This window comes from Oryctolagus cuniculus, chromosome 17 (assembly GCF_051225735.1).
Source record: "Oryctolagus cuniculus isolate XC-2025 breed Fujian yellow rabbit chromosome 17, ASM5122573v1, whole genome shotgun sequence".
NCBI classification, from domain to species: domain Eukaryota; kingdom Metazoa; phylum Chordata; class Mammalia; order Lagomorpha; family Leporidae; genus Oryctolagus; species Oryctolagus cuniculus.
The window spans coordinates 62,238,338-62,265,116 of record NC_142883.1 but is presented as its reverse complement, the minus strand read 5'-3'; the positions used below and the strand labels follow the sequence as shown (position 1 = coordinate 62,265,116).

The window sequence follows — 26,779 nt, the reverse complement described above, 5'->3', positions numbered from 1 at the left end:
GGTGCAAGGCCCCAAGGACTTGGGCCATCTTCTGTTTCCCAGGCCATAGCAGAGAGCTGGATCAGTAGTGGAGCAACCGGGTCTTGAACCGGAGCCCATATGTGATGCCAGCGCTTCAGGGCAGGGAGTTAACCCACTGTCCCACAGCACCAGCCCCATAAATAAATCTTTCAAAAAAAAAAAAAAAGAACCCCACCCTGGTTAAAATGCCTGCTCCCATGTTGTACTGCTTGGGTTCCATACCCAGCTCTGGCTCCTGACTCCAGATTCCTGCTGATACAGGCTCTGGGAGGCAGCAGTGTTGACTCAAGTCATTGGGTTCCTGGCATCCACACGGGCGACGCAGCTTCAGCACAGCTCAGTACTTGCTCTTGCAGGCATCTGAGGATTGATCCAGCAGATGGGAGCTTAGCTGCCTGCCCTTCCTCCCCTGTGTCATCAGTGCCCCCCCACACGGGGTCAGTCCTGGTCTCCAGTATCCTACACCTTATCTACAACCCCACCCCTCAGAGCAACCCCAGAGCCCTTGAGGCTGACACCTGTGCCTGCTTCCCTCTAGTGAGGGGTAGCGGAGGGGCAGAGGTACAAGTGAGCTGCTTTGCATTGCTTGAAAGCCCCCACGGCCCCCTGTGGTCCCCTGCACCAATATCTGGGTGGCTGACGAGGAAGAGAAACCCACTCACCCCCAGGTGCACCCTCCACTCTGCATGCTCCTTCCCAGCGCTGCGTCTGATTGGTGGTCGGTTCTCAGCACCTCCTCCACTCCACCCACCAGCCCCGCCAGGGGAGTCCCCATCACCTCTGACCTTGCGTCGGGTGCCAGCGACCTCTGTGTGTGGGCACACCCCACAGTCTCCTAGGTCAGTCAGCCGCCTCACCTCCACCACCTCCTTCCTGTCTGACCACGCCCTCCTGCCCGAACTGGCTTCTCTGGGTTCCTGGGCCAGACATGCTCCAGTTCTCCCTCTTTAGAGTCTGTTCCCAAATGAACATCTCAGCCTTGACTCCGATCTGCTGTATCACTGACCCAGCAACTTGAATTTCAAGAAATTTTTTAGTTAAAGAATTTATTATATATATTTAGTTGAGAGGCAGAGAGAGAGCGAGAGAGCGAGAGAGCGAGAAAGATAGCAGTCATATACTGGTTCACTCCACAAATACCCACAACAGCTGGGGCCTGCCTGGGCTGATGCCAAGAGCTAGGAACCCAATCCGGGTCTCCATGAATGATAGGAACACAATTCTTTCAGCCATCGTCTGATGCCTCCCTGCACCGGCATGAATCTAGAACAAGAGCCAGAGGCAGGACCTGAACCCACGCACTGCAATGTGGGATGCAGATGTCATTTAAAAAAAAAAAAAAAAACACCAGTTGCTCCCTTATCTTTGAATGTATTTCACTAACTTTTTTTTTTTTTAAGATTTATTTATTTATTTATTTGAAGGCAGTTACAGGGAGGCAGAGGCAGGCAGTGGATATCTTTCCATTCGCTGGTTCACGCCTCAGATGACCACAATGACCGGAGCATCACCAATCTGAAGCCAGGAGCCAGGAGCCAGGAGCTTCTTCTGGGTCTCCTACGTGGGTGCAGGGGCCCAAGCACTTGAGCCATCTTCTGCTGCTTTCCCAGGCCGTAGCAGAGAGCAGGATCGGAAGTGCAGCAGCCGGGACCTGAACCGGCGCCTATATGGGATGCAGGCACCGCAAGCAGCAGCTTTACCCACTTTGCTACAGCGGCGGCCTCCAGACGTCATTTTAACCACTAGGCCAAATGCTCACATGAGCAGATTCTTTTCAAATTTTTTCAATTGTTTTTAAAATTTATGTTTTATTTGAAGGCGCAGGAGGGGTGGGGGAGAGGGGAAGAGAGAGAGAGCTTCCATACGCGGGTTCACTCCCCAAATGGCTGCCATGGCCTAGGGCTGGACCAGGCGCCAGGAGCTTCATCTGGGTCTCCCACTTGCAGGGACACAAGTGGTTCCCGTAAGGGATGCTGGCATCGCAGGCGACGGCCTAACCTGCTAAACCTCGCCGCCGGCCCTGTCTTCGCTTTTTGATTGGTTGGTGCCCTTCCGCATCATCCAATCAGAATGAGTCTCCGGGACCCGCCACCTTAACACCGAGGCTATAAATAGGCCGCTGAGCTTCCCCCTCGCCATTTTCTCCGCGAGGCCCGGCTTTTCTGTCCTTCGGCCAGGGGTTGCGCGGTCACCTAACGGCCGTGCGGGGCTCCAGCGCCGATCCCTGGATCCCTGGACAGGACGGCAGCGGCGGACGCCGGCGGGAAGGGCGGGCCCGCGGCCGTGCGCCAGGTGAGGGCGCGGGTTCGGCCGGGCCGAGAGCTTTCCCGCGTCCGCGCGGCGCCGGCTCCTCAGGCCTGGCGAGTCCCGGTGTCCGCGGCCGGAGCGGCGCCGTCGGCCCTGACCCCGTCCCGGAGCGGGAGCCGGGAAGGGAGAGCGAGGACCCGGCGTCCGCGTGGCTCCTCTCGGTCAGCCCCGGCCGGGCAGGGCTCCTGCGGAGACGCCGCCCGGCGGCCTCGGCCTCTGAGGAGGGAGCGGCGCGGCCGCGCGGCCCCTCGTGGCCCGGGGTCCCGGCGGTGCCCGCGGGGCGCGGACACTGAGGGGTCGGGAGGAGGCGCCTCCGGGGCGGATGGTGGGGGACCCCCGCTGGGCGGGGTGGGGTGGGGGTCACGATGCCCGCCCCGTGCTGGGAATCCTCTCCTTCGGGTGTGTCTGGTGTAGTGTCTGGGGTTCAAGGCTCTACTTCGGACTCGTTTTCACTTCAGGGTAACAAATCCCAGCCGCCCTCCCCTCTCTGCGGAGGGCACGTTCCAGGACCCCCAAGCGACCCCTGAGGACGCAGCTCGTATGGAACCCTGTGTATACCATGAGTTTTTAAATGTACATCACGCAAGGTGCATCGTAAGTTACCCGCAGTGCAGGTCAAGTGTTTAGAGGTTCCGATGCTGGTTCCGAGGTCCATGTCGCATATTGCAGTACCCGAGTTTGCGACCCGGCTCTGGCTTCCGACTCTGCCCACTAATGCGTAGCTTGGGAAACAGCAGTGACGGATGGATCGTGTCATTGAGCGGCTGCTGCCCACGTGGTAGACCCTGATGGCATTTTTGGCTCCACACACGTGGGTAGTGAGCCGACAGATGCGAAGTGTGGCTCTGTTTCTCAAGTAAAATTAAATAAATAAATAAGGCGCATTAGAGGTTTAAAGCACCAATCTCCTTATAAATATGGGACAGTTGTTATAACTGGTGAAGTGAAAGTAGTGACATTGTTGTAGAGGGAGAAAATAGATTACTTTTATTTGGAGCTGCAATAGTTGTTGGTTCCTAAAACCAATGGGTTATTTCTACCCTTTATAGCTTAAGAAAGCCATATTACTGTGTGTCTGAGCATGTTAGCCGTTTTTGCATACTTCCTCAGTGAATAAGGAGACTGAAGTTTCTGTTTTTACATTCATAAGCTAACGTTGTCTCTTTACAATGCGTGTTTCGTGAAATGATCTTAGAACTGAGTGATAGGGAAGAAGGTGATGGATATGAGTGATTTCCTCGTGTGAAGGAAAGAGGGATGTTATTGATATGATATGGAAGTTTTCCTTGTTGTGTTGTGATTAGTAAGCAGATGCAGTGTATAGTGTTAATTCACAGGTTAGACTCTGTTAGGATGGTCGTAGGTTTGGACCGTGAGAATGATGTCTTTTTTGTGAACAGCCACCTGATTAAATTAATGATTGGCGCTAAGGCCGAGTTAGTTAGGTTTGCCAGGGTTCATCATGCTGCTGCTAGAGGTGAAACTGTTTTGTAGTCCTTGGGCAAATCGTGAAGTTTGCCTGTGAATAGAGTTTGCAAGACAAAATAATATTGCTGATGTTAGGCCATGGGCCAGTGTTAGAGCTGTAGCTCCTGTAAATCTTCGTGATGTTTGAATAAGGACAGTCACAATCACCAGTGTTAATGTGGCTCACTAATGAAAAAGTGGTTAGTGATGCTAGATGTGTTTGACAGAGCGAGATGGCGCTGGTTAGGGGTTTCCTCACAGGGCTCCTCTGGGCAGTGAGAAGGCTCTCTGCTCTGTTTAAGGGATTTCAGATTGTAGGGACTCATGCTATGCTGTAGCCTCCTAGTTTTAACAGTGTGACTGCAAGGAATATTGATCTGGCAATAGTGGCCTCTACATGGACTTCTGGTAATCACAGGTGAAGACCATACAGGGACATTTTTGCTTTTTACTATCAAAGTTATTATGCATGGTTTCCATTTAAATGCTATTTAGTTTCCTCATTGGGTAATAGTTACTTGGGTTGAAATTACTTTTCATAAAGTATCTAGAACAAAATTACTTCTGTGCCTGTGAATGTCATAATTAAGAATACTTATAGATTAATATTTAAATATAGCTTTCTTTCATGGAAGTGGTCCTTTAGAAAGGGGATACTCACTAGGATTATTAAGGGAAGCTGTGAGGTGGTATCAAGAGGAGGGTCAGAGAAGAAGCTGGTGAGAAACTACTTATTTTATAATAGGTTTATTTATAATAAATAGGATTATGAGGTAGTGTATAAGCTCTGTGTTTATGTTGATTCAGAGTATGATGTTTTTGAGTACATTGTTATGGGAATAAGTGTAATTGTAAGTTACATAATTCATAGGAGAAGGGTTAAGTTTGTACATTATCTGACCGTAAGTTTGGATGCTATTAACTGTGTTTGGCCCACAGTGGCTTCATAGGCTACAAATACTGGTAGGCAATGAATATTATACATGATATGATAAAATGAGCATTCAGGATTACAAGGATTCCTAAAGTGAATGCATATAATATTGTGCCTTATAAAACACAGAAGTGACCATATATCAGTATGCTGATAATATTCCTAGTAAGGATGCAATATATGCTAAAATATTTATACAGATTTAAAGGAATATTGGTGATAATAGAATACCTTAACCTAATGGATTGAAATTTCAATGATTATACTCATTCTAGTCCTTTTTGAATTCATTCATAGGCTAGACATAGGGCTAAAATGGAAATTATAATTAGTGCTATGGTAAGTGTAAATGTTGGGTTTTTTATTTGGGTACTCATGACAGGAGAAGTAAGATGGTAATATCTAAGCTGAATACAAAGGCTGTAATGGCTAAAAGAGAATTTATGGAGGGTAGTAGTTGGGTTGATGCTATAGGATCAAATCTACATATTGTATGGACTTTATTTTTCTATGTAGATATTTAATTACAGCAACCAGATTACGGTGGTTCCAAGAAATAGCACTAAAGATATATTGATTGTCAGGGAGAGAGTAAGGTTGATTATTCTTTTCCAGGTTAAAACTGAAGATAATACATTGGAAGCCAGTAGCAGTAGTTAACATTAAAAGAATATGATCCTCATAAGTGAAGGGAGATGTGTCAGGGCCGGAGCTGTGGCATAGCGGGTAAAGCCACTGCCTGCAGTGCCAGATTCCCATATGGGCGCTGGTTCAAGTTCTGGCTGCTCCACTTCTGATCCAGCCTCTCTGCTGTGGCCTGGGAAGGCAGTGGAAGACAGCACAAGTTGTTGGGCCCATGCACCCACATGGGAGACCTGGAAGAAGGTTCTGGCTCCTGGCTTTGGATTGGCGCAGCTCTAGCCATTGCAGCCAATTGGGGAGTGAACCAGTGGATGGAAGACCTCTCTCTCTCTCTCTCTCTCTCACTCACTCACTCTCTCTCACTCACTCTCTCTGTAACTCTGACTTTCAAATAAATACATAAATCTTTTTTTTTAAAAGAGATGCATAAGAATAATTAGACTATGTCCACAAATTATGTCAGGCATCAGTTTCAATGCCAAAATGATAGTTTGATATCAAGTGAAATTTTAATTGTTATGAGGTGAGAAAGTAAGATTTATGATTACAAATAGGCTGTGCAATCCTGTGGCTGTGAAGAGTGTTGAACTATCCACAGCCTTAGAGATGGTGAAGGATATGTTCAAATATTCTGAAGTTTGTAGACTTGTAAAACCAGCTCCAAGTTTGATTGATTAGTGGAATTTGTATGATATTTTTGGTTTCTTCTATGAAACTATGGTGAACTTGGGTAATTGATACTCCCAAGACTAATAATTCTGATTATTAGACACAATTCTAGTAGCTTTAGGGCTCAGATGCCTGTTGGTAGGTAGCAGCCCCTTTGCTTTAGGACTAGCCATGAGGGATGGAATGGATAGAAGAATCCAGCAGAGGAAAAAAAACTCCTGATAGAATGAAAAAGATCATTTCATATCATGATCCTGTCCCCTAGTTGTACGCTCTCAGACTATATCATCATCCTTGGTATTAGTTCCTAGGCCAGGAATGATAGAGTAAAAGAATTAAACTGGAAACCTATCATTAGCTGTATGTTAGAAACAGAGCTGACAAGGGGTTTTGTGGTGTAGCAGGCTAAGCCTCCACCTGCAATGCTGGCATCACATATGGGTACTAGTTCATGTCCTGGCTGCTCCACTTACAATCCAGCTCTTTGCTTCTGGCCTGGGAAAGCAGTGGAAGATGGTCTAAGCACTTGGGCCCTTGCACCCGTGTGGGAGACCCAGAAGAAGCTCTTGGTTTCGAATTGGCTGAGTTCTGGCTATTGCCATTTAGGAGTGGACCAGCCGAGGGAAGACCTTTCTCTCTGTCCCTCCCTCTCTCCATTGGTAACTCTACCTCTCAAATAAGTAAGTAAGTAAGTAAATAAGTAAAATCTTAAAGCAATAGCTCTGACAATGCCTTTGTTTATGGTCGGGGCTGGGGTTAACTGTATGATAGCCTGAGTTTGGTGGGTCATTAACCATGAGAGTGGAAATATGGGCACTTGGATTGGGTTACAGTGAATTAAAGAACAGCTAGAATTAGAATAAATCTGATTATAGCTGTTGCACAACTGATGCATGTCAAGACTAAAGAGGCTCTGCCAATAAAATGTATGAGTATGTGAAGAGCTATAAATAGGCTGATAGTTTCAATAATTACTATCAAAGGAATAAATGAGGCAGGTGCACCTTGAGGGAGGAAGTGGCTAATGATGCTTTTGTTTTATGGCAGAGGCCAGTAATGACTGCTTCTGCTCAAGGCGTGACAGCTAGTCCTAACAACTGATAATTGGGCTGTGTGAGCCATACAAGGTAACTGTCCTAGCTGATTTGTTGAATCACAGAAAACGAGTGAGATTAGTATTAGAGACCAGGTTCTTCTTTCAGTGATGTGAATGGTTATTTGTTTAAGAATGAGTTGCACCCATCACTGTTGAAGGTAGATGAATTGACTGTTGACCAGGCAGTTGGGAGATGGGATTAAAATATTAGGGGAGATGATAATTACAGTGCGTAATCCTGCTATTGTAGGGGTAATGAAAAAAGGTGAGCGCACCTTCATTCTGTTTCTCATGGCATTTCGTCTTGGTGATTCAGTGTATTTTGGTGTGGGTTTGGGGGTTAAGTGTAGTTAGTGAGTTTTAGCTGGAGAAATAAAGTGCTAATTTTATTGAGATCATGCTAATTAATTATATTGGTGAGTCTAATTGTGGCATTTTATTACAGAAATATTTTTGCTTTCAGTATTAAACTGATGCTAGTTAGATTCATAATGACATAACAGATATTTGTCATTTTTCAAAGTGTTTTAGTGTTGCTAGTTCAAAGACATGGAGATGTGGTTGGACCCACACACATCAGAGCATTGTCATAATATAAACCAAGTGGAGTAGATGTGAAGGTTGCTTCACGCAAGCACCTTGGGATGGGATTTGTTTTTAGATCAAATGGTGTGTCAACTTCGGAGTGTAAGCCATCTTCAGATGAAAATAATATATGGATTGGTATTTCTATAGGTATGACGACTCTGTTATCCACTGTATGCAGTGATAATTCTCCTGGTTTCAAATCTTCTATGGGATTATATAAGAGCCAGAGTTTAAGTCATCATATCTGTATATTCACAGCTTCAATATTGTTGGTGTCCTGTATCTTTTATGGTTAAGAGCTGTTAATTTCATCTATCCTATGTATAGAATTTGTAATTATGACTGGGCAATTAAGATTTGAGTAATAATAATGAATAATAAAAGACAACACTGTTTCTTCTTGGGCATCTTTGGTTGTCAGCATAGGTGAAATAATGTGAAGAACTCAAGAGCTAGCTAAGAATAAGATTAGTAGGGTGGGCCGGCGCCGCAGCTCAATAGGCTAATCCTCCACCTAGCGGCACTGGAACACCGGGTTCTAATCCCAGTCGGGGCTCCAGATTCTGTCCTGGTTGCCCCTCTTCCAGGCCAGCTCTCTGCTGTGGCCAGGGAGTGCAGTGGAGGATGGCCCAAGTGCTTGGGCCCTGCACCCCATGGGAGACCAGGATAAGCACCTGGCTCCTGCCATTGGATCAGCGCGGTGCGCCGGCCGTGGCAGCCATTGGAGGGTGAACCAACGGCAAAGGAAGACCTTTCTCTCTGTCTCTCTCTCTCACTGTCCACTCTGCCTGTAAAAAAAAAAAAGATTAGTAGGGTGGAGTCATGAGGGTGTAGTTCTTCTGTAATGGATGATGTAGCATCTTGGAATGCTAGTTGAAGTGGATATGCCATAAGGATCTGAAAGATTTCAATCTATAAATTAACCTTAACAAAGTTATGTAATATTTTTACTTATATTTTTATCAAGGAAGGGTTGTAAGGTGTTCGATTCCTTCCTTTGTTGTTTTTTAAATTATTTTTTTCTAAAGATTTTATTTATTTATTTGAGAGGCAGAGTTATAGACAGAGGAGGAAATCTGATAGGTGACAGAGCAAGGGGCAGTTAGGGAAAAGGAGATATGTCTGGAAATAGTAATTAACCTGGTGAGCTGGCTGGTTTGCAGGGCCAGTAGTGTTGATCTTTATTTCATGTGGGTTGGGAGAGATACATCTAGGAAATGCTCACTCCTGGGACCAGGAAATCGAGAACTTGAGCCAGAGGAGGTTTAGAGCTGAGACAGGAGAAAGCTTGGACATAGGAAATCTTCCACTTTTCCAAATGTTCACAGATAGAGATCTTGAACTGGTTGTCAAGGTAGGAGACCACTGAGAGGAGGATTAACTAGAACATGGGGAGAAGCTCTCCTGGTGACCTGTAGAATCAGGCAGATATTGGGGATCCCTGAGATCACAGCCATCTGACGGGAGGATATGGGAACAGAGGGTGGGTCATTACCCATGCACCCATTGGAGCCCTGGACATAACCCATAGAAGGGAAACGGGGTTGAGTTGTCACCCACACATGCTATTGCCTGGACACAGAGTATGGAGGCATGAGGCCGTAGGAGATGTGGTGCCTGGTACCAGGACTTTGGGGCAAAGTTGCATAGAACCATAACCCATAGAGTCTAAATAAGAGGATCCTCCACCTGCCACGTCTTACTGTTGGGCACCAAAAAATATGTTGTGCCCAGATCGTTAGATCCCCACAGAGACCCCCAGAGAGTCGATCACACCGAACTGCAAAAGCAAGGTTTATTCGGGAGTACAAGCCGTGACAGGGACCCCATCCAACCAAACTGCACAGCGGAGGAAGGAGTGAGGCCCCAGTCTTTGTTTGGGAGAGTTTTTAAAGGAAAAAGGGGCTACATCAGCAGGAAAAAAGAGTTACATACAGCATGGAACCTCTGGGTACAGGGAGTTACTTTGTTTAGCAATCTCTACTGTGCTGTCCTTGGTCTACCGAACTAGCTGTCCCTGGTAAGCTTTGATATCTCCGGAATGCCTGAATGCCTGCTTTTACAAGGACCCGGGTCTGCTATGGGAAATGGAGGCTGCTTTTTTTTATTGTTTTAAAATGGAGTCACTTTGGTTCTTCATTACCTCAGAAATTTGGAGGGCTGGTGTGTGGATGGAGATTGCAGAGTGTTCAGAGGTGAAGGAAGTCCGGGGTTGAGTTTTGTCGTTGGCAGAATTCCAGGATCTCAAAGCAGCTCACATCCCCGAGAGGAAAGCAAGGTTGAGGGCAGAGTCTGGCCCCAGGTTTTGGAGCCAATGAAAGGTCACCACAAAACACACCAAACACCAGAGTAAGGGAAAATGTTTATTGTCAGGTGGGGGAAACCCAACAGGCTGGAGGAGAGGGCAAGAGAGATCAAGAAAGAGAGAGCAGATTTTCTCATTATAGTAGGTAATGCTGAAACCAGTATCTTTTATTTTTTTTAACTTTTATTTAATGAATATAGATTTCCAAAGTACAGCCTATGGATTACATTGGCTCCCCCCCAACAATGACTTCCCTCCCACCTGCAACCCTCCCCTTTCCCACTGTCTCTCCCCTTCCATTCATATCAAGATTCATTTTCAATTTTCTTATATACAGAAGATCAGTTTAGTATACATTAAGTAAAGATTTCAACAGTTTGCACCCACATAGAAACACAAAGTGAAAAATACTGTTTGAGTACTCGTTATAGCATTAAATCTCAATGTACAGCACATTAAGGACAGAGATCCTACATGAGGATTAAGTGCACAGTGACTCCTGTTGTTGACTTTACCAATTGACACTCCTGTTTATGGCATCAGTAATCTCCCTATGCTCCAGTCATGTGTTTCCAAGGCTATGGAAGCCTTTTGAGTTCACCGGCTCTTATCTTGTTTAGACAAGGTCATAGTCAAAGTGGAGGTTCTCTCCTCCCTTCAGAGAAAGGTACCTCCTTCTTTGAAGACCTATTCTGTCCACTGGGATCTCACTCACAGAGATCTTTCATTTAAGTCTTTTTTTTTTTTGCCAGAGTGTCTTGGCTTTCCATGCCTGAAATACTCTCATGGGCTTTTCAGCCGGATCTGAATGCTTTTAGGGCTGATTCTGAGGCCAGAGTGCTGTTTAGGACATGTGCCATTCTATGAGTCTGCTGAGTATCTCGCTTCCCATGTTGGATCACTCTCCCCTTTATTTATTCTATCAGTTAGTATTAGCAGGCACTAGACTTGTTTACGTGATCCCTTTGACTCTTAGTCCTATCATTATGATCAATTGTGAACAGAAATCGATCACTTGGACTAGTGAGATGGCATTGGTACATGCCACCTTGATGGGATTGAATTGGAATCCCCTGGTATGTTTCTAACTCTACCATTTGGGGTAAGTCAGCTTGAGCATGTCCCAAATTATACATTTCTTCCCTCTCTTATTCCCACACTTATGTTAAACAGGGATCACATTTCAGTTAAATTTCAACACTTAAGAATAACTGTGTATTAATTACAGAATTAAACCAGTCATATTAAGTAGAACAGACAAAAAAAATACTAAGAGGGATAAAGTATTAAGTTGTTCATTAACAGTCAGGGCTATGCTGATCAAGTCACCGTTTTTCATAGTGTCCATTTCACTTCAACAGGTTTCCCCTTTGGTGCTCAGTTAGTTGTCACCGATCAGGCAAAACATATGATATTTGTCCCTTTGCGACTGGATTATTTCACTCAGCATGATGTGTTCCAGATTCCTCCATTTCGTTGCAAATAACTGGATTTCATTGTTTTTTTTACTGTGGTATAGTATTCTAAAGAGTACATATCCCATAATTTCTTTATCCAGTCTACCGTTGATGGGCATTTAGGTTGGTTCCAGGTCTTGGCTATTGTGAATTGAGCTGCAATAAACATTAGGGTGCAGACCACTTTTTTGTTTGCCAATTTAAATTCCTTTGGGTAAATTCCAAGGAGTGGGATGGGCTGGGTTGAACGGTAGGGTTATGTTCAGGTGAAACCAGTATCTTTTAAACATTTCTTTAAAGAAACCCAGAAATTACACATGTTTCTGGGGCACCACTTAATGGGCAGGCAGCATCCTTTGCGTATGTGCATTCGCACAGATGATCCCCATAGCATTGGCTGTTTTCACGCTGTTTCTGTGTTATGTTTAAACTTCAAGTGGTCAGGGTCATTTGTCATTTCCCTTTTGTCCTCTAGGCTTTGTTTTATTCCTGAAAGCCCTTCTCCAATCAGGAATGCCAGGATCACACTGGTGCTGAGAGTCCTGGGTTTTCAATGTGGGAGGCCTAAGACACATGGTTTCTAGTTGTTTCTCAATGAGTCAGTGAGCCCGTCCTCTAGGTAGCTACATTGGCCTCTAGGACAAGGGAGTTATAGGTAGAGCCAGCTCTGTAATAGGGCATAGTGTTCAGGGTCTGGGCCTGGCTTCTGTAAGTCCCCAAACATCCTCCTTGAAGTCCATTCCTGGTAGGGTTGTCCATCCAGCCTGATGCCATGATGTGTACTCTCTCCATGGTGAACTGAGAGCACAGTGTGAGGGAATGTTCTTAGGTTAGAGGTCAGCTTCTGCCAGACCCATTGGCAGCTGAGAGTCTAAGCTCTGACTTAACCAAAAGATGGGTTTTCCTTCTAGTGAACATCTTTGGAAAGAGCGTTCAGCTCCCTAATGAGCTACCTGTTGCCATAGGTAGTTCAGTGACATGTCCCTGGTGATTGGTGTTGCCATGGACCCATGGACATGGCAGTGAAGGGATTTCCTGGGTGTGTACGCACTCAATATTGCCAATACTGGAGGGGAGGCCCAAATGGCCTTTAGACAAAGGAAGTAAATGTGTGTATGTGTGTGGTTGTGTGTGCTTTGCTGTGTATCTAACTTATTTGTATATGTACACTTTCTTGTTATACTCTCATACATGTGGGATCAGGTGTTTTTATGTTTTACTTATTCCTGTGATGTACATGTTTGTATGTATTTGTGTTTGTAGAAATAATGATGTTAATGTATTCTTTTCTCCTAGGGAGTTGAAGCATCCTGGATGCAAGAATGCAGGTAAACGAACCATTTTCTATATGTTTATGGAGTGGTACAAGTAGTCAGACAGTTAAGCATGTATCTTTAGGGGTCTGTTCAATGTCTATGTACATTTTCATAAGTGTATACAGGCCAGGATTTCTACAAGAGCACTATTTTAGTTATGAATACCATACAGAACAGAACCTGCCAATCATGGGCCAGAAATGTGCAACCCTGGCTGGGTTGAGGTCATAGGAGCCCTTGGCTGACCATCTCCCTTCCTGTACGAGAGTGTGGGGGCCATAAACATCCAAGGAGACCCTCGGAAGTCCCACGTTATCCTCAGGGCACTCTCATGTGGCAGACCTGTGCCACCAGCCTTATGTCACCAGAACTCAGGTCTTCATGGACTACCTCCAAGTCAGCCTCAGAACATAGCTCTCTGTGTGAGGAAATTCTCCACAGAGAGGGCTAGCTTCAGTTCTGTTGGTATCTGAGTTGCTCAGACTCGTGGCTGATTCAAAGGATGTGTTTTTCTTTTGATGGAAAGAGTGGCCATCTTTCCACCAAGATTCAGATCCCTGTTATCACGGCTGTTTTGGTGGAAAGGCCCTGGTGATTGGTGTGCACTAAGGGGCCCTGGAATGGGCAGTGAAGGGCCTCCAGGTGTGTTATACCCCAAGCTTGCCAGCGAGATGGAGGTCCCAATGCCTGGACAATTAGATTATATAGACTATACGTGTATCTAAGTGTGTCAGATTGTGTGTGCTCCCCAGTGTTGAGTGTGTAGTTATTTGTATATGTACATTGTCTTGTTATAGAATCATGGATTTAATACTCATGGATTTATTTCTCTGTTACTTACTTTGGAAATATATATGTTGCATGTATTTTTGAGTATATACAGCTCTAGAAATAATGGCCATAGTACATTCCTCCCTTCTGCAGTGTCAGATTATCCCATATAGCTCCACAGTTAAAGGAACCACTGTCTGTTCTGTAGACCAATAGGAGTACATACACAGTTATGTACACTTCCTCCGCAGTTTGTTCAGAACATGCACACATTTACAGATGTGTGTGTAATGTGTATTTGTCTAAGAGTTTTAACTTTTGTTGTGGATACGATATGGGTTTCCACCTGTCAATGTAGAAGCAAAGGACTTCTGGAAAGATTAATGGCCTGGGGACTGGGGATGACCCATCGCCTTGCTCCTGACTTCTGGCTATGTCCATGGGCAACATATATGTGCACACACGTCCAACAGTTTTTCCAAGTGTCTTGGCCTAGGATTAGTGGGTCCTAAAATAGACAGTCTCCTTATGCATCCACCTTGGCTTTCAGACCAAACATCCAGCCTGTGACCTGGTGAGGGGTATCTTTCACATGGGGGTGTTGTCAGTAAAGGGTGGTAACCAGCCATGGGTCCTGAGCGCCTCAGGTGTGGGAGGCGTACAGCATGTGGACTCCAGGTGTTTCCAAGAGAGTCAGTGAGCTGGCCCTGCAGTTCTCCTGGGCAGTATCTCTAGGACATGCTGCTTTGGCCAGAGCTGGCTTTCCCAGAGTGTGTAGCCTTCAGGCCTGTGCCATTTCCTGGTCTCTGAGAAGTCCCCAAACAACTCCATTTTGGTTGCACTGTGACAGGACCATCCCTCCAGCCTCATGCCATCTGACCTGGTGCCTAGGTTTACTACCTACAAGGTAACCTCCCCAGAAACACAGATTAGGGGGAGAGGCCAGGCTTCACCTATCCTTGTTGACCCGGGAGTCTTTAAGTGCCCCAAGTTTTCAAAATGTGGGTTTTCTTTCTGGAAAAGAGTGGCCAACAATCCACTGATGTTGAGGTCCCTGGTTTCAGGGCTGATGCACTGACACGTCCATGGTGATTGGTGTCATCCCAAGGTCAATGGAACTATCAGCAAGGATCTCTCTGGGTGTTTCTGACCCCCATGCTTTCCAGCACAGAAGAGGAGGGCTCAGTGGCCCCTCTGTGAAGAGCTTGAGTGTGTGTGTCCAATTCTGTATGAGTTCTTTGGGGCTGAGTATATTAGTTTTGTAAGCCCAATGTGTTGTGAACGTCAGGTATGTGGATGTTACAGATTGGTTTCTATCTGTATTTATTTCTAGGATACATGTTTTATGTATTTGTGGTGTGCACATTTGTAAATTAAAGGTTGTCCTGACTTCCTCCTTCCTTTGAGAGGGAAGCATCCCGGAAGGAAGGATGCAGCTTTACAAGTAAAAAACAACTTTCTTTTTCTTTTTTAAAAAAAGATTTGTTTATTTGAAAGGCAGCACTAGAGAGAGGAGAGAGAGATAGAGAGAGAGAGAGAGTGAGAGAGAAAGAGAGAGAGAAATCTTCATCCACCGTTTCACTCCCGTGGTGGCTGCAACAGCCAGGGCTGGGCCAGGTAGAAGCCAGGAGCCAGGAGTTTCATTCAGGTCTTCCACGAGGGTGTAGGAGCCCAAGCACTTGGGCCATTTTCTTCTGCTTTCCCAGGCACATTAACAGGGAGCTACATCAGAAGTGGAGCAGGGGCTAATGCTGTGGCATAGTGGTTAAAGTCACCTCTTGTAGTACCTGCATCCCATATAGGTGCCCGTTCAAGACCTGGCTGCTTCACTTCTGATCCAGCTTCCTACTATGGCCTGGGAAAACAATGGAAGATGGCCCAAGATGGAAGATTCTCTCTCTCTCTCACTCTCACTCTCTCTCTTTCTCTCTTTGCCTATGCCTATACCTATGCCTATGCCTCTCTGAAACTCTGCCTTTCAAATAAATAAATATATTAAAAAAGTGGAGCAGCTGGGACTTGAACTGGCACCCTTATGGGATGCCGGCACTGCAGGCAGCAACTTTACCCACTATACCATAGTGCAGCCCCACAATATTATTTTTCAAAGTATAGAGGTATTTATAAAGTTATATATGTGTCTTTAAACATTCATTCAGTACTTTCACACATTTCCTTAAATACATCAAGGGAGGAATGTGCCCCAAAAGGTTACTTTTGCTACGTATCCCTTGCAGCACTCAAATTCCCATTAATGAACCAGGAGTCGTCCGGAAATCTCGTTGACATGAGATCCGGGGACTCATGGCTGATCTAGATGCTCACTCTGTCCCTATCTCCTGATCTTAGATGATGCATAGACAGCTCACATCCCTGTGCCCTCCAACAAGGGAGATAACCCACTCACCAGCAGAAGGTCCTTTATTAGACCCATTCTTGTGCTCCTACCTGGTTTTTCATGCTTTATCCTCAGCCTCTGGTGTAGGGGTTTGTTGTCTCCCACATGTCCCATTCGAATAGCCAGTAAACCAGCCACAGGTCCGTAATGCCCCTCCAAGCACATGAGAGGCTTAACAGGAGTGGTTTCCAGGAAGTTACTTCTCTGGCCTCCTGCTCACTGTGTCTGAGGCTGTAGCTCCTGTTCCACCCACTGTTATCCCTTTTAGACTTGCTGCCTCTGAGCTATCTGCACCATGCACAAGTGCATGAGGAGGCCAGCCCAGTGCCTCCTCTGCACGCCATGCCTATGTTTCTGAAGTCACAGGTGCACACCATGCCATCCATCAATCCTGCCAACCGATGCCTGGACAGTCTGGGGAGAGATCACCTGTGCATGCTTGTAGGGTATCAGAGGCTTGAAGAGCTTGTATGATATTAATCTTGTCTTTTGCTAACAAGCGATGCCATGTGTATGTGTTTGTGTGTTGGGGGGCAGGGCTAAGATGCAGCTGTGGGGGTCAGTGTTGTAGCACAGCAGGCTATCCTGTCACCTGCAATGCCGGTATCCCACATGGCCACCAGTTTATGACCGGCTGCTCCACCTCCCACCCAGCACCTTGCTAATGCACTTGGAAAAGCAGTGGAAGATGGCCCAAGTGCCTGGGCCCCTGCACCCACATGGGAGATCCAGATGAAGCTCCTGGCTTCTGCCTTTGGCCTGACCCAATCCCAGCTGTTATGGCCATTTGGAGAATGAACCACCAGTAGATGGAGGATCTCTCTCTCTCTCTCTCTCTCTCTGACTCTGCCTTTCAAATAAATAAATAAATCTTGAAAATGAAAGATGCAGCTGTGGGCCTGGCTCAGCCATTCCACCCACCAATGGGTGTCCCTGGACAGTGAGCAGTAGAACATCCCCAGGCTCCAGGGAGCCAGAGTTCATTCATGAACTCCTGGTTTGTGAGTATAAGATCATCATTTTGTTTTCCAAGCCACCCATCCTGTAGTGTGTGTGTATGTGTGTGTGTAAATCTTTAATTGCTCAGGAATTGGATTCATGACATTATATGGATGACAGTTTTTTTCCTGTACATTAATTTTTATATATCAGCAAAGAAAATTCAAAGAGTGCTTTTGCTTAGAGAGTTTATTTCCAACGTAGTGCATTTAAGGACAAGGGCAAATCAGTAAGATGATCCTTGGCCATTCTGTGTCACACACAAGGAATTGTGGTAAGCCAGCTGTTTATGCTTGAACTTGGCAAAACTCATTTCTGCTGGAGTTGTGGACCTAGGTGAACCTGATCTTGCATGTACCTGTTTGATAGTCTAAGGGATTCAAAATGCATAGCACTCACTAAAACTAACTAACTAAAAAACATTTTGGTAACTGAAACCAAATTTTTCTGAAATAAGACTGATGTAAAAGTAAAGTGAAAATTACTAATTCTAAACTCAAATGCCACAAATATAAATTAAAAAAGCTCCTAAATTTTGTGATTCAAAGAAACCAAAAGAAACTAAAACTTAATGATCCTATGAATGAAATGGTGACTGATAAAGACAGGCTAACCAGTCACTCAGAGAAAAGAATTTTGCAGACATCATAGAAAGTAACTGTGTAATCTCAGAGATTCTGATACTGACTCTTCATAGAAAGGGATTTTATAAATCTAGATTTGCAAAGTTGGGGGCCATTGTTTCCTTATATAACAGGCCTTCCTATGGAGTAGCAATAATCCAGTTAAGTTGAAAAAGGGGTTTTCAGAGGGGAATCTCATATGGAATAATGGTAAATTGCAGAGCCAAGAAATCAGGTGTCATGTTTTTCAGCATTGCACAAAAGCAACTGAGAGAAGCTATGTGAAGTAAGACAAGTCTTTCTGAATCCTATTGCTCATGCAGAATTCCCAAAACCAAATTTTCTATTAAAAGGAACAAAACCAGAATCTGGGTGGCAATATGCCCATCCCCATATAAAAGTACTAGAGGGAGGAATCAGTAATAAAGAGAGAGAAAGTACTCTCTGATACATGAAAATACTTCCATCTTTGTGTAATTTGTGTTCTCAGCGGGGTAGTTTTCAGGATGAGGGAGACATGGTTGAGACAATGATACCAAGCATGGAAGGACATGATACTAAGAATCAGGGAAGCTCAGAAATGAATGGGCAGACTCAGGAAAGAAGGAGGAAAACAGGAAAAACTAACATCACCCGTGAAATGCAAACCAGAAGAAACACAAACAGATCTGTGCCTTTCAGGAAACAGAAGGTGAGAGAGGAAATATACAGAATAGGAGCTTGACCAAAGATTTCAGAAGATGAGAGAGGAATACCAGAAGTTGAATACCTGCATGTGTATGACTGAGATTGCTGGAAGGGGAAAAACCAATGCAATGATCTAAAGCTGATAATTATAATTCAGACTGTTTCCGGAAATGACAATATGCTCTCAAACTCCTCCTTCACAGAAAACTGGGTCATACTTTGAGTGAGTGAAGCCATTTATAGCCTAGTAAAATCTGGGAATTATATGAAAAATATTCAGAGATCTAGAATACAGGGATGAGTAACATAGAAGGGAATGAAAATGATCCAGCTGGTCTGGGTTGGGAGGAAAAAGAAGACAATATTTAAGATGCTCAAGAAGAGCCAAGCACTTTGTGCCATCCAAGCTGCCATTAGGTGAAAAATAACATTGGCATCCAAGACTTTGTGAGAGATCTTGGGTGAGATGAACCCCATGATCCCTTCCAGAGGAAGGAACAGACGTGAGACAAAAACCCTAGAAAGTCATTACTGTAAGGACAGATTTTAACAGCCAACCTGGCAGTGACTTTGTTCAGTGAAGACCAAATGAGATTCCTCTCGAGGGAGTGATGATGGAGGTACTCCCTAGGGTGACTGCTGTCTGATTAAGTTCTGCCTTTGCTAAAGGTGTTTTCTTATGATGTATTTATTTTACAGAAAAGCATGTGAAGATCAACTAGTACTAGGTGAAAGAATTTAATATAAAGCTCGCAGAGGACTGGTGAGGAGGGATGTGGCTGATGTTGTGTCTCCTGTGTAGTTCAAGTTTCCAATGGTGTGGGAAACTCCAGCTCCTCTGATTGCCAGGACTCCACACTGCAGACTTCCGGGCAGCTAAATATGTCTGCAAGAAAGACACAGGAGCAGGGGTCAGTGGGGGGACAGGGATGAGGCTGGGGTGGGGACAGTGGGGTGGGAGTGCAGCTCTCAGAAGGCTCCTGTGCCCTGGGAGGTAACCGTAGGTCCTGAACTCCACAGCAGTCAGGGCCATGGGGCACTGAGGCCCATCTGGATGGGGTGTGGATGTCCTACAATTGTGAATTCCCCTAGGCACTCACCTGGGCAGCCTTCATGGGACTGGCTACTTTGGCAGTGAACCTGATGCACAGGAAGGGGGAGGTCTCTTGGCCCCTGGGATTACAAATCCAAGGCCCACTCCCCTGGGTCTTGTGAGGAGCAGGAGGTCTGATGACACAGAATGGGAGTCCTGACCTTGCCCACTCAGTCCTTACCCCACAGGTCTGGGGCCTGTGAGCTGCATGTTAATTATGGACAACTGCACAGAGCCCTTTGGTTTCCTTCCCTAATCTTGTGGAAGTTCTTTCTATCCTCCCTGTAAAAGTCATCTCAGAGATTTTATTGGCAAAGAATCATTCTGTGGCATTAAAACCCCACCATTATTGCTTTAGTATATTTTGGCGTGGAACATGTGATGGAAGACTTTCTTTTGAAGACATACAGCCAATGTGTATTTGTAATTGAAGTATAGATTAGAGCACAAATGAGAAGAACAGAGGGGCTTGGGGCCCTGCTCCTGCTACTCTTCAAAGTGAGCTTTGCCTTGAATTGCTGGCAAGTGTTTGAATTTTTTTTTTAGTTTTTTTTTTTTGTTTTTTGTTTTTTGGTTTTTTTGACAGGCAGAGAGAAAGGGGCAGAGAGAAAGGTCTTCCTTTTCCGTTGGTTCACCCCTCAATGGCCGCTGTGGCTGGTGTGCTACGGCTGGCGCACGGCACTTATCTGAAGCCAGGAGCCAGGTTCTTCCTCCTGGTCTCCCCCATGCGGGTGCAGGGCCCAAGGACCTGGGCCATCCTCCACTGCACTCCTGGGCCACAGCAGAGAGCTAGGCTGGTAGAGGAGCAACCAGGACAGAATCAGGCGCTCCGACTGGGACTAGAACCTGGTGTGCCGGTGCCGCAAGGTGGAGGATTAGCCTAGTGAGCCATGGCACTGACCCAAATGTTTGAATTTGACAGGTACATAGGAAATTTTACACCCAGAAAAATAAAGCAATCAACATATAAAAAAGGCTCTAAGAAAGGAGGCTGAGGTCCCCAAAAGGCCTCGAGCTCTTGTGTTCTGTGCTGGCTCCTATTTGGTGTCAGGATGGGCTGGGTACCCACAAGGATACAAAAGTGGGTGCAGTGGGCTCTTTTCCTGGTGTGAAAAGACACCCAAAGGCACCTCTCTCTGTCTCACCCTCTTCCTAATCGTCCTGAGTTTGAAGAGGTCAGGGACGACCCACAGTGTCTCCCCACACCTGTGAAACTGCCTGTTGACTTTGGGTTGGGCAGGTGGGGATGCACCCTGTAGTGGGAGATGTTCAACAGCTCTGGGGGCTCTCCCCAGAAACAACACAACTAACATCCCCCTCCGAAGTCATTTGCATGCCAATCCTGCTAGCAACTCCAGCCTTTCCTTCAGATGAAGCAGCTACTGGGGGCTCAGCCTGGGAGCCCTAAGGGCTGCCATGGAATGGGGATGTGTCCCTGGAACCATATCTTTCACTCACCTGCATGGATCCTGAACATCCATTCATCACTTTCCAGGTCAGGCTCGACGGCAGCCTCTCCACCTCTGGGCTCCAGTTTGTTGGCTTCCCTGAGGTGTCAAAAGAATGTGAAGCAATGGAGTCCATGTGCCCTTACTTCCCTGACCCCATCTACCTGCTCCAAACTCACATTTCCTGATCTTGATCAAGGTCCTCCATGTCCTGTAGACTTTCAGGGTAGTTAACGTCAAGGGAACATGTGGACAGCTGGAAGGAGACAAGTATGTTTCCTGAAACAGGCGTTAAGGAAAAGCCCTGTCCTGGGGGACATGGAGGCCAGAGTCAGACTTCCCTGGAGTCCTCCCTCCATTGACACTGGGACCCTGCCTGCCTGTCCCCGGCTGACTTCCCTGTGTAGGCAGTCGGGTTGCTCAGCACCGTTTCATAGTGCAGTCCGGGGGTGAGGAGTGAGGGCAAGGCTGATGAAGGGAGAGGGGAGGGCTCCAGAGAGACTGGACCAGCATCCACAGTGCAAGGACATCCACTACCTGGATGCCACCAGGTCCTTCAGGATGCGAATCATCCATTGTGGTGAGGAGGGAACACGGGAGAAGCAGGACCAGGGGCTTGTGAGCAAGAAAGCAAGAGAATCAGAAAAAAATAAAAGAGGAATCACTCACCCCTAGATCGCCGCTGCCAAGATAACTTTCAGACTCTGCCAGGTTGCCTTCCATGTGCACCAGAGCAGAGAGAAGGAAAGGGGAGAGTTAGACTTGAGGTGAGGACTCGGATCCCTGCTGCTGGTTGGATGATGTAGGCCAACCTTGGACCCCATGTCTATACCCTATCCCAGGCCTAGATGGCTTCACCTCTGTAATGAGTGAGAGGATCTGAACTCTGACTTCTTCTTCCAGCCCTCAGATTCCCATCACTGTGCCTAAGAAGTGTCACCTTGTTCCTCCATAGGTAGCCACGGGGTCGATGTATGGAACTCATTGTTTTCCATCCCTCGTGTTTCCCTTCCTCTATTTTGTCTCATAACTCTTGTCCATTTCCTTTGTCCTTGTCATCTTCTACCAATCACATTATTGTCTGATATGGGAGCTCTGGAGGCCAAGATAAAGATATACTGCCACCTGGGGCTGGCATTGTGGTGCAGCAGGTTCAAGCGCCACCTGTGGGGACCCCTCCATGGGATCCCTGGTTGGTGTCCCTGCTCCTCCACTTCTGATCCAGTTCCCTGCTAATGTGCCTCAGAAAGCAGTGTAGGATGTTTCGTGCTTGGGCCCTGCCAGCTATTTGGGAGAGTCTGATGGAGTTTTGGACTCCTGATTTGGCCTGGTCCAACCTGTTCATTGAGGTTCTATGGGGACTGAGCCAGTGGATAGAAGATTTCACTCTGTTTTTCCCTCTCTGTCTATAATTCTGCCTTTCAAGTAAGTAAATAAATCTTTAAAAAACATATTGCCATGCACAGCAATATATCTATAGATCACTTCTTAGGTGGGAAACAAGTGTCATGGACGCTTGTTGGGCCTTGGGAAAGTAATGAGGACCAACCCCATATGTCTGGGGTAACCTCATGGAGTTTGGAAATATTGAATCATCACAAGAATCCCATGTTTCCTGATCCACTTGAAAAGATGACCCAAAGAGGAGAGGAAATTTAATTTGTTCAAATTCTGGTAGTCGGCCAAGGAGGCAACAGGGTGTCCACAGCAGGTGTATTCTTGTCCATATCCATAAATGGGACTTGCTAGGGTTTTCACTGAGCAGGGGGAGGACTGGGAAGTAGGACATTGGCAAGCCTGAGAACAGGGAACGTGCTAGGCATGACTGGAGGGGGAACAGGCTGTGTTTGAAGCAGTGCATCTGAGGGGAACAGTGATGCCCAGTCCTGCTGCCCAGAGGCCCTCCACTGAGTCCAGTGCATTCCAGCCGATGAGGTCAGCAGGACCGCGTGTGTGTCCAGCCCAGGATCCCCTAACACACATCTTCTGGGCAGCCTGTACAGCTATGCAGTGTCTCCAGTAGGATCTGGATAATGGCCTGTCACACAGTCTACTCCAAACACTAGACTTGGATGAGATGTGGAAGCCAAGATGAACCCAGAGTAATGCTTGGCCCTCACAACTCTAAGATGCTAGGGCCTCCCCAGTCAGCCCAGAGCAAGTATTCTTTAACTCAACTGACCCTGGGTGTGTGTGTGGGGGGGTGCTCTTCTTCCTTCTGCCCTATGCTGAGGATGAAGCAAGGAGCCCTTACTGAGACACAATGGCAGCACCTTGCTCTTTGACCTTCAACCTTGTAAGAAAGAAATTTCTGTTCCTGATTAATTACAGAGTCTCAGGTATTACGTTGTGGCCAGAAATGGACGAAGACAATGGTCAGTGCAAAACCCAGACATCTCTTGTGTTCAATTCGAAGGTAGTGCTGTCCTGTCACAATGCAGTGGATTTGATCTTTGCAATGGCAAAGCCGGGGGTGGTCAGTATTAAAGAAAATATAAAGTTTTAAATAGTAAAGCAAGAAATGATAGTTAAAAATTTCTATTGCTCCAATCCCATGGGCATAAAACCTCTTCCTACTCTATAATTAATATAAAAAAGAACAAATCAGACGTCTACATACAATGTCTTTTTTCCTCCTCTGTTCCTATGTCCTCTAAGGAGTCCAAAGCAGTGGATAACCCAAGCATTGCCCTAATTTGACCCTCTGGTCTTTGTGGGTGTTGCTCCTACCTGAAGAGGCTTCATCGTCACTGGCATAGTCTGAAACGCTCTGTAAGACCCAATCTTGAGAGACACAAACACAGACAATAAGTGTTCACAGAGAGTCTCGCCCGTTCCTCCCCTGGATTGCTCAGCATGACCCTGCCCCTTCTCTGTGCTCTCAGCCCCTTCCTGGGCTCTGTGGACCTGACCTTCAGGCAGACATTGACCATAGCTTCAAGCCTTCCAGGGAGGGAGAGGAGCTGAGGCACCACCTCTCAACGTCTCACTTTCCCTAGTGCACTGAAATACGATGCCTCCAGCCTGCATCTGAATCCCCCCACTTTTTTATATACATATTCCTGTAACCATGCAGCAATACCTCTGTGATTGTTTTTTTATAGAGAACTGATAGTGGCTTCAGAGGAACATAACTAAGGTAATACACACAAACTGCAAACTTGTACAGTCAGAACTGTAACACATGGAAACCCACAGAGATAAAGCCCACCCCCATGCACAAGCCAGTATCTTCCAGGGACCCCAGAAAATGATCAGTACCCTTTATCAGGAAGTTAATTTCCCACCAGCGCACTCCTAGTCCTCTGTCATAGCAGGAATTGGGCGTCAGGTGGCCTTCCACACTAAAGCCCCCAAGATAGTCCCATCTGTGCTGTCATCTGGACTATTCATACTACAGGGAGTAAGTGATTCCCGAATACATACCACTTGCTGTTTGTATTGAGATCACCTGTAATTAGAAAATGGCACCATGAGGGTCTGAACACTCTGTGTCCCTTTGCACCTGTCTTTAAAATGCCCTTGGTGACACTGGGAAACCCCGTGTGAAAGAGTGGTCCTATGGAGGGAACCCAAAGACGTGAGCAGAGCGATCACACTCACTCCAGGAGGCATGAGCTCTTCATGGGGGACGTGTCTCTCCAGTCCACTGTGGTTGGAAGTCACAAAATTCCTTTCAAAAGAGGAGAAGTGCTGAAGAGAAAAGCTTGCTGTGGTCCAGTCCTGACAGTCATTTTGTCCCTGTGTCCCGCGTCAGCTCTCTGTTGGTGTAAACTCTCCCTCTCAGTGGCCCTCACCGTGCACAGGGTGTATCATGGACCCTATCCATGATCAGATTTTTCTTCTCTTCATATGGTTGCGAAAGGAAGAAGCCAAGGAAGGAACATTTCTGTTTTAGAGGAAGGCGGGGGCCCTTACCTCAGTATACTCTGGAGTTTCTTTATCCTCCGTGTCACCAGGAAGCTCCTCCCATGCATCCTCCAGGGGCACTAGACGGACATATGGTGACTGTCAGTACACTGGTGCATCAGGGAGCATTGGTGGACATGGGCATGGGGCGAGGGTTAAGGCGAAGGAGAAGAACGTGAAAGACCTGAGAAACAGAGCCTTAAGCTTTCTAGCTCAAGGCAGCTTAATTCATGGGAACTATTTGGGGTCAATACCACCACAGTTGCTGTATTTCAGTAAGAGTCCTGGGATGACTCCTGCATGTTTAGAAGCCAAATAAACGGCTACTGTCGTCTTGATGTTTCCCAAGGTCACTACTACTCAGGGGTCAATATCTGTTGATTGTATTTGAATATGTCATCTCTCCTATGAGCTTCTGAACTTAATTAAAAGCAACCGTTATGGGGAGAAGGACTCAGTTGTAGGCAAAGCAACATGTTCATTTATTGCCAATCCCTAGGTACCACACAAGTAAATGAAGAAGATGTAAAAATGTTGAAATTCCACCATTTAAAAATGAGCACCAGGCATTATGGTAAAACTTTTCTCCTGATCTTATTGTTTTTATTACCATTAGAAATGGTATCTTTATGGATTATAGCATAAGAATTCATTGTATGCAGACAGTGTGTGATGATCAAATCATGTTGACCTTTCCAGCTCCCTAAATATATTTTAAACTGTTTTCATTAGTATTAAATACTTTTCACATATGTTGGGAGTATGTTTCATATCCAGCTAATCCATGGAATTGTGACCTAACCATCAGACACATGTGGGGTGAGGGTTGAATGAGCTCACTTACATAAAGTTCAGACGGTGATCAGGTTCTTTTTTGTTGTTTTTTGAGAATTGAACCTTGAGCTGTGCATTTGGGAACACTTTTTCTGTGGTAAATATGTACACATATACACATCCAAGCACTTTCAAAGACATACACGCTCACTCCTAAAAACTCACCATACTGGGGCACAGAAACCCCCACCATCTAAATGACATAGCTATTTCCAGAGCCTGCCTTAGATGCCTGTAGCTATGTGCTAGTCTTTCTGGTTTTTGTTTTACCACACCCTCAATCTTTTTAATCCACCAGGAAGCTGGAATCAGGTTGGCTCTCCAGAAGAGAACCGGCAGGAAGGTCCCAGTGTCTCCTCCCTTCAGTTGTTCCTCAGCACCTGAGGCATTCTAGAATACGTACAGTGTCCACTGGATCCTGAGTCCACCTGCAGTCAGAGAAAGGAAGTCACTGTGAGATCAGATACTGTTTGCACAGGTCTCTTCTCCTGGTGCTGACCTTGGGAAACTTGATGGGATACAGTGCATGAGGCAAATGCCCCAAATAAAGCACAGAGGATACTTGTGTGAAATACGTGAGCTTTTCACAGCCCATTTTACGTGTTCATTTTGGTTGGCAAATGCAACATTCATTTGTGAAAATGAAAACCTGGGGGTTGGCCTTGTGGCACACTGGGTTAGGCTGCCCCCTGTGAGGCAAGCATCCCATATCAGAGCACCAAATCAAGTCCAGGCTGCCCTGCTGCTGCCTTTCCCTGCTCATGTACCTGGGAAGGCAGTGGAGGATGTCCCAAGTATTTGAGTCCCTTTCAACCAGTGGGAGACCCCCCCCCCAAGGTGGAGTTTCAGGCTCCTGGCTTCCACATGGCCCAGCCCCAGTCATTATAGCCATTTGGGAAGGTAACCAGAGGATTTAAGATCTTTGTCTGTCTCTCTGTTATTCTGCCTTTCAAATAAAGAATAAATCTTTTAAATCATAAAATATTTAAACTATGCAGAACTGCTCCTGTGGAAAACACCCAGCACCACATCACTTGTAATTGATTCTGTCCTTTTATGATACCCTCTTGAGTCATGTCTCACTTTATAACAGACATGCCCTGGGCTTCCCCCACAAATAAATTGTGGAAGTCATCTGCAGTATAGGCCTTCAGATTTTTCATATCTGAGAAAAACGTTGCCTGGGCCTGATGTTGTGACACAGTGAATGGAACT

The 26,779-nt window shown here is 46.0% G+C and overlaps 1 long non-coding RNA gene across 1 annotated transcript; it reads left to right on the top strand.

The window, feature by feature from the left end:
- Positions 1 to 2,021: 2,021 nt before the first annotated feature.
- LOC149121274 (uncharacterized) lies at positions 2,022 to 26,283 on the top strand. The gene is made up of 3 exons (XR_016223711.1): positions 2,022 to 2,313; positions 12,783 to 12,814; positions 25,863 to 26,283. It is a non-coding gene; the product is annotated as an uncharacterized LOC149121274 (long non-coding RNA).
- The last annotated feature ends 496 nt before the right edge of the window (positions 26,284 to 26,779 follow it).